Genomic DNA, 14,089 nt, shown 5'->3' with positions numbered 1-14,089 from the left:
AACCTTTTGGTAGGCAGCTGAGCAGCTTAACCACTGCTCCACCAGGGCTACTTTAGTGGGGAAAGCCAGCCAAAATATTCTCTAACACATGAACCCACATAACACAAGTGGTAAATCAGTTACCACAATGCAAGTGAGTTTATTTACAGAGTGCTGGGTTAATCGTCATAAAGCAGGTGATACCATTTGATAGCTCCAATGAGTAAATTCGATTATCTTAACCTATCTTATGATTTAAATAAAAATTTCTGCAAAATTATTTGGTAAGCTTAAATAATTGAATGATTGTATTTGCTGGTTTTTTAGTAAAATAAATATTTTTGTAGGTTCGATTTTTGCCATTGTTGTTATCAGGTGCCGTCGAGTCAATTCTGACTCATAGCAACCCTATACACAACAGAACAAAACATTGCCTGGTCCTGTTCCATACTTATAACTGTCGTTGTGCTTCAGCCCTTTGTTGCAGCCACTGTGTCAATCTATTTCGTTGGGGGCCTTTCTGTTTTTTGCTGACCTACTTGAACAAGCATGTTGTTCTTCTCCAGGGACTGACTCCTCCTGATAACATGTTCAAAAGTATGTGAGATATAGCCTTGCCATCCTTGCTTCTAAGAGAAGCATTCTGGCTCTATTTCTTCCAAGACAGATTTGTTCATTCTTTTGGCAGTCCATGGAAACCCTGGTAGCATAGTGGTTAAGAGCTACGGCTGCTAACCAAAAGGTCAGCAGTTCAAATCTACCAGGCGCTCCTTGGAAACCGTATGGGGCAGTTCTACCCTGTCCTGTAGCAGTTCTACCCTGTCCTGTAGGGTCGCTATGAGTTGGAATCAACTCGCCGGCAACAGGTTTGGGTTGTTTTTGTTTTTTTTTTTTGGCAGTCCATGGTATATTCAATATTCTTCGCCCATGCCGTACGTAATTCAAAGGCATCAGCTCTTCTCTGGTCTTCCTTATTCATTGTCCAGCTTTCGCATGCATATGAGGTGATTAAAAACACCATGGCTTGGGTCAGCCACATCTTAGTCTTCAAGGTGACATCTTTGCTTTTTAACACTTTAAAGAGGTCCTTTGCAGTGTGGAAACCCTGATGGCATAGAGATTAAGAGCTACAGATGCTAACCAAAGGTTGGTAGTTCAATCTGCCAGGTGCTCCTTGGAAACCCTATGGGGCAGTTCTGCTCTACCCTTTAAGGTAACTATGAGTCAGAATCAACTGGATGGCAACAGGTTTGTGTTTTTGTTTTGCAGCAGATTTGCCCAGTGCAATGCACCATTTGATTTCTTGACTGCTGCTTTCATGGGCGTTGATTGTGGATCTAAGTAAAAAGAAATCCTTGACAACTTCAGTCTTTTCTCCATTTATCATGGTATTGCTTATTGGTCCAATTGTGAGGATTTTTATTCTCTTTATGTTGAGGTGTAATCCATACTGAAGGCTGTATGTAGCCTTTGATCTTTATCAGTAAGTGCTTCATGTCCTCTTCACTTTCAGCAAGCAAGGTTGTATCATCTGCATACCACAGGTTTTTAATGAGTCTTCCTCCAGTCCTGATGCCTCATTCTTCTTCATGTAGTCATTAAATGTTAATAAAAATAGGGAAAGGGTGTATCTAATCTTAAAAGATAATTGTCACACCCAGTTAATCCTGAGTCACTGGAAGGCGAAGTTTTGTTCTTTGCTGATAAGGAAAGTTTCCATGGAGCATTTTATTTTCATCAATGGAGCATTTTGAAGCTTCTCATAAATATGACTAACATATTTTTTAAAGGTTAACGAAAGAAATTAAATTCTGTAATTTCTGATTGATAGATTACTTAAATATATATAAACTGGAGTTAGTAGTCAAAGTTAAAATAACAGTGAAAAACATCTTTTCTTAAAATTACAACTTCCATATCAAACTTTTAAATGTTATTAATGTTGGATTAGTTCCACACAGTTTAAGAATCAATCACCAGTGCTGTCCAAAAAAGGAAATTGGCCCTCTTGGCAGTTAGTGGGTTTCTGTCACTGGGAGGAAAATAAAATTTATTGATCATTTGCTACATGCCAGGTATTATGCTAAATGATGTTTCATATTATGGCATTTCATTTATTCATCAAACAATTAAAAAAAAAATACATCTTGTTCCGATTTGAAAAATGACAGAACTGAAGCATGGTAAGTAACTCGTTCAAAGTTACATAGCTAATAAATTGCTGAGCTGAGATTTAAACCCAGAGCTTCAAACTCAAAATCCAAGTCTCTCTGCATTATATCATGCTGGGGATGTTTCAATATTAGTTAAACAGCTACTTGGCCTAGATATAGTAGAGGAGTGTCAGATAAGTTTTTGAACAAACAGACCTTTCCAATTTTGAAATTTTATCTTTCTCGTTAAGGATGGGGGATAAAAGCTTTTTAAAAAAGATTTAGTGATGCTATTGAATTAATTAAAATTTTTTAAATTCTCAAAGTATGTTTTTGGCTCTCAGAAATTCTAGGCTTTTATTTTATCTTGTTGATTTCAAGTCTTAGAAATATAGTTCATCTAATCCAGAGTTGCATCGCCAACAAACTGTCAAGAGTTATGGGAGGATATGGTTGCACTTCGTGACATCAATCTTGTAACTTTGAGATATCCCACCCTAATTGTAGTAGCTAGTTTTTACTTTGGTCAAACCATTTGTATAGTCACTTAATAGGCTTTATTTAGATCTCTTCCAGTTTCATTTGTTTCTTTCTGGATTTATACCAATTAGAACCCAATTTGTAACAAAGCATTCCAAGCACAGCAGCCCCATCTATATTTCATGCCTGTACACCTCTTGCAATCATGTGCTACCTGCAAAGAATTAGTTCTGTAAATGTGCCCTAAATGAGTCTTTAATCTCAAAAGATGTTCCCTCGTTCCCCTTACTTCTAGCTTTCCTTATCTCATGAGTAAATCTGAAATTATTCCACCATAATTGCCATTCCCCCTGTCTGAACTTTCTAGGCTGAATAACCATAAAGGAGAAAAGAAAGTATTTTTTCAGTATGCTCAAGAGACCAGAATTAGAATCAGTAGATAGACATAAGACAGCAGCTTTTGGTTTAATGTAGGCAAGAATTTTTTTGATAGAATTTGCAACACTTAAGCAGGCTTTTCCATGAAGTATTCAGTGCTTCATTATTAAAAGGTCTGGATGACTATCTTCAATCATTTATTCATTAGATATTTATTGATTATACTAGGAAAATCTATTGAACATATGGTCCCTGCCTTTACGAAACTTACAGTCTATTGGTGGTTTGACAGACATTAAACAAATAATCACATAAAGAAATATATAATTATAAACTGTGATATATTCTATAAAGAAAAAGCTAAAGAGATTATTACAAGGATATCAAATTTAGATTTAGGAGATGAAGGAAGGACTCCATGAGGAAATAACATATGAGTTGTAACCATAAAGAATAGTTTTTGTTAGCCAGGGAATAGTGGACAGAAAGAAAATTCCTGGAGTATGTAGTATAGTTTAATGGCCAATTTTGCCACTTACCTTGCTTTAGAGAAATTACTTCTCTAAACATCTGTTTTCTCAGCAGGAAAAAAGTAATAACTACCTCAAATAGTTTCTTGTGAGAACTAGACATAACAATGCACATAAAACCCTTAATATGGCGCCAGTCACATAGTAAAAACTTAATAAGTCTTAGCTACTATTGTAGTGGTTACTGTCATATGTGATGATCCTAAGTGGAAAGCATTTAGCTCTTTTGAGGAATTGAAAGAAAACCAAAGTGGCTAGATCTTGATGATCCAAGGGAAAAACATGTGAGATGATACTAGTGAAGGAGACAGGAGCCAGATAATTCAGGGCCATATTGAGTATTTTGGACTTGACCGTAAGGTTGATAAAAAGCCATTGAAGTATTCTAAGTAAGCCAATGATATGATCTAATTTGCATTTTAAAACTCCCTGGTTGCAGGACTGAGAAATTAGAACATGGTTGTGAGGCGCAGAAGTAGAAGAGGATAACCAAGTAAAATCCTCTTGCATTAGTCTAAATGAGAGAGAACATAACAGACCAGGGCGATGGCAGTGGAGAAAAGACAAGTAGGTGTTTGGGAATAGGATACGAAAAAAGGAAAGATTCTGATGTTGAATTGCCAGGAGTATTCTGGAAACAAGTGGTATATATGATGTCTAAGTATCATTTCAGTTCTAAGAATCTGTGATTCTTTTCTAAGAATTTTAATGTTTCTAGTCTTTCTCTCACTAGCCAGTTTGGCTTCTTCCCCCTGTACCTTCTCTACTTTCATTCTTTCTGAAGGTGGAGAAAACAGAACTACACTAAGTATAATGGCCAGTGGCTACAGCTTTTTCTGTGAGTGGAATAATGACTTCTATTATGCTTTTCTTATTCTTGATGATATTCAAAATGTTGAAAGTATTTTTTGTTTTTGTTTTTTTAATCTATAACTGAGGATGAAGAGTGGGGTGCTGCTCCAACAGATACCTAAAGTGTAGAAGCAGTTTTACAACTGGGTAATGGGTAGAGGCTGGAAAAGTTTTGAGCCCTGGTGATGTAGTGGTTAACTAAAAGGTCAGCAGTTCAATCCCACCAGTCGTTCCACAGGAGGAAGCTGTGGCAGTCTGCTTCTATAAAGATTTACAGCCTTGGAAACCCTATGGGGCAGTTCTACTCTGTTCCTTAGGGTCTCTATGAGTCGGAATTGACTTGATGTTAGTGGGCTTGGGTTACTAGTAAAAGCCTAGATTTCCTTGAAAAGACTTTAGTAGAATTATGGATGTCAAAGGCAATTCTGGTGAGGACTCAGAAGGAAGTGAGGAGAGCTATAGAGAAAGCCTGTATCATCTTAGAGAATACATATGGTGCCAGCAACAGAATATTTCTAGAATTGTGGACTTTAAATGTACTTCTGATGAGACTTTAAAAGAAAATGATGAACATGTAATTGGATAGTGGAGGAAAAGCGATGCTTTTTATGCAGTGGCAAAGAACTTATCTGAAATATGTTCAAATGTTTGGTGGAAGGTAGAACTTGTAAGTAATGAACTTGGATATCAGGCTGATTGGATTTCTAAGCAAGACCTTAAAGGGACCGTGTCGTTTCTACTTGCTGCTTGTAGTAAAATGCTAGAGGGAAGAGATGGACTTTAAAATTAGCTGTGCAAAATGAAAATAAAACTTAAAGATTTAGAAAATTCTAAGGACATACGTCCTAGAATTTTCACCAAGGATGTGGCTGTGTAAACTTTTGTTAAAGAGATTAAGCCTGTGACTGATGGATCTAATGAACTACCACAGCAGAAAACCCATTGGCTTAGACTGAAGGGGGCAGAGAAAGAATGAAAGGAGAGAATATTGTCTGCCTCTTGGAATTCTACAGGCAAGTAACAAGCCAAGGGAGCTACACCTGTTGTCCTCCAAGAAAAGAAAAGAACCATCCCTGGGGCAGCTCAGAGATCAGCAAAATTGTTGTGAGGAACATGGGAAGCAGGGCCTTCTTGGTTTCAAAGGGTGGTGCAAAGGACTCCTGGATCTCAAAGTGTGGTGCCAAAGCCTCCTAGGTTTCAAAGAGTCAGATCTTCACCAACTCGGTTCCAGAGCATGGGGTTGCCATTAAGATATGCCAGGGGTGCCTGGGGTTTTAAACGCTAGCAAGCAGATATCTAAGATGTAACAATTGGTCTCAACCCACCTGGAGCAAAGGAGAATGAGTATGAGCCCAAGAGTCAGAATGGGTCACATAAATCAAAGACTACATCAGCTTGAGACCAGAACTAGATGGTGCCCGACTACAGCCTATGACTGCCATGACAGGGAAACCCTGAAGGAACAGGAGAGCAGTGGGATGCAGAGCCCAAAATTCTAGTAAAAAGACCAGACTTAATGGTCTGACTGAGGCCAGAGGGACCCCAGAGGTCATGGTCCCTAGACATTCTATTATCCCAAGACAGGAACCATTCTCAAAACCAACTCTTCAGACAGAGATTGGACTGGACTACAAGACAGAAAATGATACTGGTGAGGAGTGGGCTTCTTACATTAAGTAGACACATGAGGCTATCTGGGCAGCTCCTCTCTGGAGGGGAGATGTGAAGGCCAAGGGGGATAGAAGCTGGCTGAATGGACATGGAAACACAGCGGAGAGAGAAGAAACGTGCTGTCTCATTAGGGGGAGAGCAACTAGGAGTATATAGCAAAGTGTATATAAGATTTTGTATGAGAGACTGACTTAATTTGTAAATTTTCACTTAAAGCACAATAAAAATTAAAAAATAAAATTAAAAAGATAATTGATAAAAAAAAAAGGGGGGGTGTACCAGGGGGATGGGGCCGCCACCCAAAGCTGAGGAAGTGGGTTTGCTATGTCCAAGGGGCAGAAGAACAGGGCCTCCTGGGGATTAGGAGAAGAGGGCTACCCAAAGCTGAGGGAGCAGAGTTGCTGTCCCTGTGGGCCTGGAAGACAGAGCTGAAGCCCAGGGCCAAGGGACCTCCACCCAGAATCCAGAAGGCATAGCCAATGCCCAGACTCTGGAGGGAGGGGCCATTTCCCAGATGGTCCCGGGGTGGGGGGAACCACACCTGTTGTCATCAAGTTGATTCTGACTCATAGCAACCCTATGGGATAGAGTAGAACTGTCTCATAGGGTTTCCAAGGAGCTTCTGATGGATTCAAATTGCCAACCTTTTGGTTAGCAGCTGAGCTCTTAACCACTGCGCCACCAGGGCTCCAGAGAAGAGAGAATTATTTTCAAGCCATGAGAGCTAATGTAATGTGCTCTGCTGGGTTTTGGACTTGCTTTGTACCTGTTATCCTTTCTTTCCCTCCGACTTCTCCCATTTGGAAAGGAAATATCTACCTTGTGCCTATTCTACCACTGAACTTTGGAAGCAGATACCTTGTAGGTTTCACAAGTTCACAGATGAAGGGTGATTTTGCCCCAGGTTGGAATACAGCTAAAGTCTCACCCATATTTGTTTTAGATGATTCATAAGATGAGATTTGGATTGGAGTCGATTTAAGACTTTTGGGATGATGTGATTAGGTGAATGTGTTTTGCATGTGGCAAGGACATGAATTTTGGGGGACAAAAGAGTGGAATATTATGGGTTGAATTGTGTGCCCCCCAAATATGTGCTGTAAATCCTAGCCTCTATGCTTGTGGTTATAATTCTGTTTGGAAATGGGTCACTAGGTTATGTTAATGAGACAGGATTGTTGTTGTTGTTAGGTGCCTTCGGCTCAGTTCTGACTCATAGTGACCTTGTTTACAACAGAACAAAACACTGCCTGGTCCTGTGCCATCCTCACAGTTGTTGTTATGCTTGAACCCATTGTTGTAGCCACTGTCTCAACCCTGAGACAAGATTAGTGTAAGGTACAACTTAAGTCAATTTCTTTTGAGATATAAAAGAGGTTAAACAAGCAAGGGGAACAGAGATGAGGGAAGATTGATGCCAAGCCACATGGAGATCACCAAGGAGCTGGGAAACAGAAGCTGAAGAGACAAGTACCTTCCACTAGAGCTGCCAGAGGGAGAAAAAGGATCTTTCTTACAGAAGTAATTAAGTCTGCCATGTGTCTGTCAGTTTGTCATACTGTGGGGGCTTGCATTTTGCTGTGATATGCCATCGATATTCAAATATCAGCAAGGTTACCCATGGCAGACAGGTTTCAGCTGAGCTTCCAGATCAAGACAGATTAGGAAGAAGGGCCTGGTAGTCTACCTCTGAAAAGTGTTAACCACTGTCTTAGTCACCTAGTGCTGCTATAGCATAAATACCACAAGTGAATGGCTTTAACAAAGAGAAATTTATTCTCTGACAGTCTGGTAGGTTACAAGTCCAAATTTAGGGTGTGCAGGGGAAGGCTTTCTCTCTGTCATCTCTAGAGGAAGGTCCTTGTCTTCAATCTTCCCCTGGTCGAGGAGCTTCTCAGGTACAGGGACCCCATGTCCAAAGGACGTGCTCTGCTCCTGGTGCTGCTTTCTTGGGGGTATGAGGTCCCCAACTCTCTGCTTGCTTCCCTTTCCTTTTATCTCTTGAGAGATAAAAGGTGGTGCACACTCCAGGGAAACTCCCTTTACCTTGGATCAGGGAGGTGACATGAGTGAGGGTGGTGTTACAATCCCACCCTTATCCTTTCAGCATAAAATTACAATCAAAAAAATGGAGGACAACCATACAATACTGGGAATCATGGTCTAATCAAGTTGATACACACATTTTGGGCGGGGGGTGGGGGGGAAGTGATGCAGTCCATGACAGCCAGTGAAAATCTTATGAATAGCAGTGGAACTTTGTCTGATATATTGCCAGAAGATGAACCCCTCAGGTTGGAAGGCACTCAAAATATGACTGGGAAAGAGCTGCCTCCTCAAAGTAGAGTCAACCTTAGTGATGAAGATGGAATCAAGCTTTTGGGACCTTCATTTGCTGATGGCGCATGACTAAAAGTGAGAAGAAACAGCTGCAAACATCCATTAATAATCAGAAGGTGGAATGTATGAAGTATGAATCTAGGAAAACCGGAAATTGTCAAAAATGAAATGGAACACATAAACATCTATATCCCAGGCATCAGTGAGCTGAAATGGAATGGTATTGGCCATTTTCAATTGGACAATCATATGGTCTACTTTGCTGGGAATGACAACTTGAAGAGGAATGGCGTTGCATTAATCGTCAAAAAGAACATTTCAGGATCTATCCTGAAGTACAGTGCTGTCAGTGATAGGATAATATCCATAAGCCTTCAAAGAAGACCAGTTAATAAGACTATTATTCAAATTTACGTACCAACTACTAATGCCAAAGATGATGAAATTGAAGATTTTTCCCAACTTCTGCAGTCTGAAATTGATTGAACATGCAATCAATATGTACTGATAATTAATGATGGTTGGAATGTGAAAGTTGGAGACAAAGAAGAAGGATTGGTAGTTAGAAAATATGGCTTTGGTGATAGAAATGGGATGCCAGAGATCGCATGATAGAGTTTTGCAAGACTAGTGACTTCATTGCAAATACCTTTTTTTACCAACATAAAAGGCAACTATGTACGTGGACTTTGCCAGATAGAATACACAGGAATCAGATTGACTACATCTGTGAAAAGAGGTGTTGGAAAAGCTCAATATCATCAGACAGAACAAGGCCAGGGCCTGACTGTGGAACAGACCATCAATTGCTCATATGCAAGTTCAAGTTGAAACTGAAGAAAATTAGAGCAAGTCCACAAAAGCCAAAGTATGACCTTGAGCATATCCCACCTGAATTTAGAGACCATCTCAAGAGTAGATTTGATGCGTTGAACGCTCATGGTCCAAGACCAGACAAGTTGTGGAATGATATCAAGGACATCATACTCGAAGAAAGCAAGAGGCCATTAAAAATACAGGAAAGAAAGAAAAGGCCCAAATGGATGTCAGAAGAGACTCTGAAACTTGCTCTTGAACATCAAGTAGTTAAAGCAAAGTGAAGAAATGGTGAAGTAAAAGAGCTGAACAGAAGATTTCAAAGGATGGCTTGAGAAGACAAAGTATTTTAATGATATGTGCAAAGATCTGGAGATAGAAAACCAGAGGGAAGAACACGCTCAGCATTTCTAAAGCTGAAAGAACTAAAGAAAAAATTCGAGCCTGGACATCACTTGAGGTTGAGTAGATGTCTTACAAGACATTGCTGAATGTTACCAGGACCCACCACCCATTTTCACTCCTAGACCTATAACTAGACTTAAGTCACAGCAAGTCCCAAAAGGTTAAGTACACAGTGTGACCCAGGTGGAGGTATGCTACACTCCAAAAGAACTACTTGACTTTTCTAATATGTACAAACAGAAACCTGGGTAACATGTATGGGAATGGCTATTAAGGGCGTGGGATGAACATAAAGTTGGATCGGTCTGAGTTTATTGATATGGGCCCACTAAGCACAGGTTCTTCATTCAGTGTTTCAGTTTGAGAAGTTAGGAAAGGATCTAATAGTCTATTTTGTTGCTTCACTGAAGCATATATTACACAGTAGCCTACACTAAATCAAACTGAAGTACCAGACCTGCCTTTGTATACTGTAGAAAGTGTCCAAAGGCTTAGGGAAATTGACTAGCTGGAGTGGATTTATCAGGTTAGACCCACATGCCCACACATGGAGTGCTCAGAGGACACATCTTTTACCACATCCTTGAAGACTGCTGTGATTGCTATTTTATGTAAGCCAGATTTGACGGTGGGAACTGCCCTAACTGAATTGAGATACCTAACTCTAGTGGGGCTGATTGGACCCTGTGGTGGTAAAGTTTACATGGATACTGTAATGGACAGCGGAGTCAAAGAAGTACTCAGAACAGTCTGATTCATATGGACTTATGGCGTTGGCTACTTAGTCATGATGTCCCTAGGAGTGAAATAGATCAGAAATCTACTAAATATTTACTTGATCTGTACAAGTGGAAGAATTCTAGGTCAAGTGAACAGCAGTCTAACTTGAATTGCCAAAATAGAGAGTCACAGCCCCTCAGTCAATTCCCAAACTTGAGCCAGTTTACACTCACAACCCCTTGAATGAAGCCGAGTCTCCTTGAGGAAGAACCCCACTATGCTGCCAAAAATTTATACTGTTAATTATTCCACAGCCTTCCTGAAAGGGATCTATGGCCTTTTACAAGGGTGACAGTTCACTGGGTAAAGGAAATAATCAGACTTTTCAGGGATTACTGGATACTGGCTCTGATCTAACACTAATTCCAGGAGACCCAAAACATTACTGTGGTCCACCAGTCAGAGGGGGGACGTATGGAGCTCAGGTTATAAATGGAGTTTTAACTCATGTTCATCTCACAGTGGGTCCAGTGGGCCCCTCAACCCATCCTATAGTGATTTCCCTAGCTTCAGAAAGCATAATTGGAATAGATATACACAGCAGCTGTCAGAACCCCCATATTGGATCCCTGACAAGTGGAATAAGGACTATTATGGTAGGAAAAGCCAAGTGGAAGGCATCAGAACTGCCTCTACCTAACAAAATAGTAAACCAAAGCAACACCACATTCCTGGAAGAATTGGAGCGATTACTGCCACCATCAAGGACTTGAAGGATGCAGGGGTGGTGATTCCCATCACATCCCCATTCAACTTGCCTGTTTGGCCTGTGCAAAGAACAGATGGATCTTGGAGAATGACAGTGGATTATTGTAGCTTAACCAAGTGATGATTCCAATTGCAGCTGCTATTCCATGTGATTTCATTGCTTAAGGAAATTAATACATCTCCTGGAAGTAACACAAGAAGCAGTTTGCCTTCGGCTAACAAGGCCACAATACAACTTCACTGTCCTACCTCAGGGGTATATCAACTCTCCAGCCTTATGTCATAATGTAGTCCCCAGGGACCTTGATTGCTTTTCCCTTCCACAAGATGTCGCACTGATCCATTATATTAATGGCATTATGCTGATTGGACCTAGTAAGGAAGAAGTATCAACGACTCTGGATTAATTTGTAAAACATTTGTGTGCTGGAGGGTGGGAAATTAATCCCACAAAAATTCAGGCACCTTCCACCTCAATGAAATTTTGAGTAGTTCAGTGGTGTGGAGTATGTCAAGATAGTCCTAGAGTGAAGGATAACTTGCTACATCTGACCCTTCCTAAAACTAAAAAGGAGGCATAAAGTCTGTTGGACATCTTTGGATTTTGAAGGCACCATATCCCTCATTTGGATGTGCTACTCAGCCTATTTATCAAGTGACTTGAGAAGCTGCTGTTTTGCATGCAGCCCATAACAAGGTAATGCTCTGCAACAGGTTCAGGCTGCTGTGCAAGCTGCTCTGCCACTTCGGCCATGTGACCTGGCTGGTCCAATGGTGCTTGAAGTGTTAGTGGCAGATAGAGATGCTGTTTGGAGTCTTTGGCAGACCCCTATTGGTGAATCACAGCACAAACCCTTAGGATATTGGAGCAAAGCCCTGCCATCCTCACAGATAACTACTCTCCTTTTGAGAAACAGCTTATGGCTTGTTACCGGAGCTTAATAGAGACTGAACACTTAACCATAGGCCACCAAGTCACCACATGGCCTGAGTTGTCTATCATGAACTGGGTGTTGTCTGACCCACAAAGTTATAAAGTCAAACGTGCCACAGCAACACTCCATCATTAAATGGAAGTGGTATATATGAGATGAGGCTCAAAGCAGGACCTGAAGGCTCAAGTAAGTTTTGTGAAGAAGTGGCTCAATTACGCATGGTCTCCACTCTTGTCACATTACCTTCCCTCTCACAGTCTATATTTATGGCCTCATGAGGAGTTCCTATGATCAGTTAACTGAGGAAGAGAAAATTCATGCCTGGTTTTTAGATGGCGCTGGACAATATTCAGACACAATTCAAGAGCAGACAACGACAACACTGTAGTCCCTTTGTGAGAGCTCCCTGAAGGACAGTGGTGAAGGAGAATCCTCCCAGTGGGCAGAACTTTTAGTAGTGTACATGGTTGTTTACTTTGCTTAAAAAGAGAAAAGGCCAGTTGTGCAATTATGTACTAATTCATGGGCTGTGGCCAGTGGTTTGGCTGGATTGTCACGGACTTGGAAGGAACATGCTTAGAAAATTGGTAACAAGGATCTATGAGTAAAAGGTATGTGAATAAAAATAGACCTCTCTAAATGGGCCAAAGAAGTAAAGTATGTCTCGTGTGTGCTTACCAAGGGTGACCTCAGCAGAGGAAGATTTTAACAGTCAAGTGGATAGGACGATATGTTCTGTAGAAACCAGTCATCTTCTTTCCCCAGTCACTGCTGTCATTTCCCATTGGGCTCCTGAACAAAGTGGCCATGGTGTCAGGGATGGAGGTTATGCATGGGCTCAGCAACATGGACATCTACTTACCAAGGTCGACTTGACTACAGCTAATGCTGAATGCCCAATCTGCCAGCAGCAGAGACCAACACTGAGTCCCCAACATGGCACTGTTCCTCAAGGTGATCAGTCAGCAACCTGTCAGCAGATTGATTACACTGGACCGCTTCCATCAAGGAAAGGGCAGTGTTTGTTCTTACTGGAATAGACACTCTGTATACAGATTTACCTTTCCCACATGCAATGTCTGCCAAAACTACCATCCGTGGCCTCACAGAATGGTATCCCACACAGCATCAAGGCACTCATAGCAATGGGCCATGCTCATGGAATTCACTGGTATTACCATGTTCCCCATCATCCTGAAGCAGATGTCTTGATAGAATGGTGGAATGGCCTTCTAAAGACACAATTACGGTGCCAGCTAGGTGGTAACACTTTGCAGGGTTAGAGCAATGTCCTCCAGGAGGCTGTCTATGCTCTAAACCAGTATCTAATATATGGAGCTGTTTCTTCCATGGAAGGATTCACGGTTCCAGGAATCAAGGGGTGGAGATGTGAATAGTATTACTCACTATTACTCCTAATGACCCACTCACAAAATTTTTGTTCCTGTCCCCATGACCTTTTGCCCTGCAGGTCTAGCGGTATTAGTTCAAACGAAAGAATGCTCTCACCTGGAAACACAGCATAGATTCCAATGAACTAGAAATTAAGAATGTCATGTGGCCACTTTGGGCTCCTCATGCCTCTGAATCAACAGGAAGTGAAGGAAGTTACCATATTGGCTGGTGTGATTGACCCTTACTACCAAAGGGAAATAGAATTGTTGTTGCATAATAGAAGTAAAAAAGAGAATGTCTGGAATACAGGAGATCCCTTAAAGTGTCTCTTAGTACTACTATGCCCTGTGATTAAAGTCAATGGAAAACTACAGCAACCCAATTTCTACACGATAAAAAAAAAAATTTTTTTTTTTTTACTAATGGCCCAGACCCTTCAGGAATGAAGACTTGCTCCACACTATCAGGCAAAGAACCATAACCAGCTGAGGTGCTTGCTGAGAGTAAAGGGAATCCAGAATGGGTGGTGGAAGAAGGTAGTTCTAAATACCAGTTACAACCATGTAACCAGTTACAGAAACAAGGACTGTAATTTTTATGAGTATCTCTTCCTGGTGTGTGTGCATCAAATAATTTTGTTTTCTTCGCTTATAAAATATAAGATGTA

The 14,089-nt window shown here is 40.8% G+C and overlaps 1 protein-coding gene across 1 annotated transcript in view; it reads left to right on the top strand.

The window, feature by feature from the left end:
- The window catches only part of COL24A1 (collagen type XXIV alpha 1 chain), a 364,074-nt gene that overhangs the window by 161,028 nt on the left and 188,957 nt on the right, over positions 1 to 14,089 (top strand). The gene's annotated exons all lie outside the window — the stretch shown is intronic.

This window comes from Loxodonta africana, chromosome 3, assembly GCF_030014295.1.
Source record: "Loxodonta africana isolate mLoxAfr1 chromosome 3, mLoxAfr1.hap2, whole genome shotgun sequence".
Taxonomy (NCBI): Eukaryota; Metazoa; Chordata; class Mammalia; order Proboscidea; family Elephantidae; genus Loxodonta; species Loxodonta africana.
This window is presented reverse-complemented; position numbering and strand designations above follow the sequence as displayed.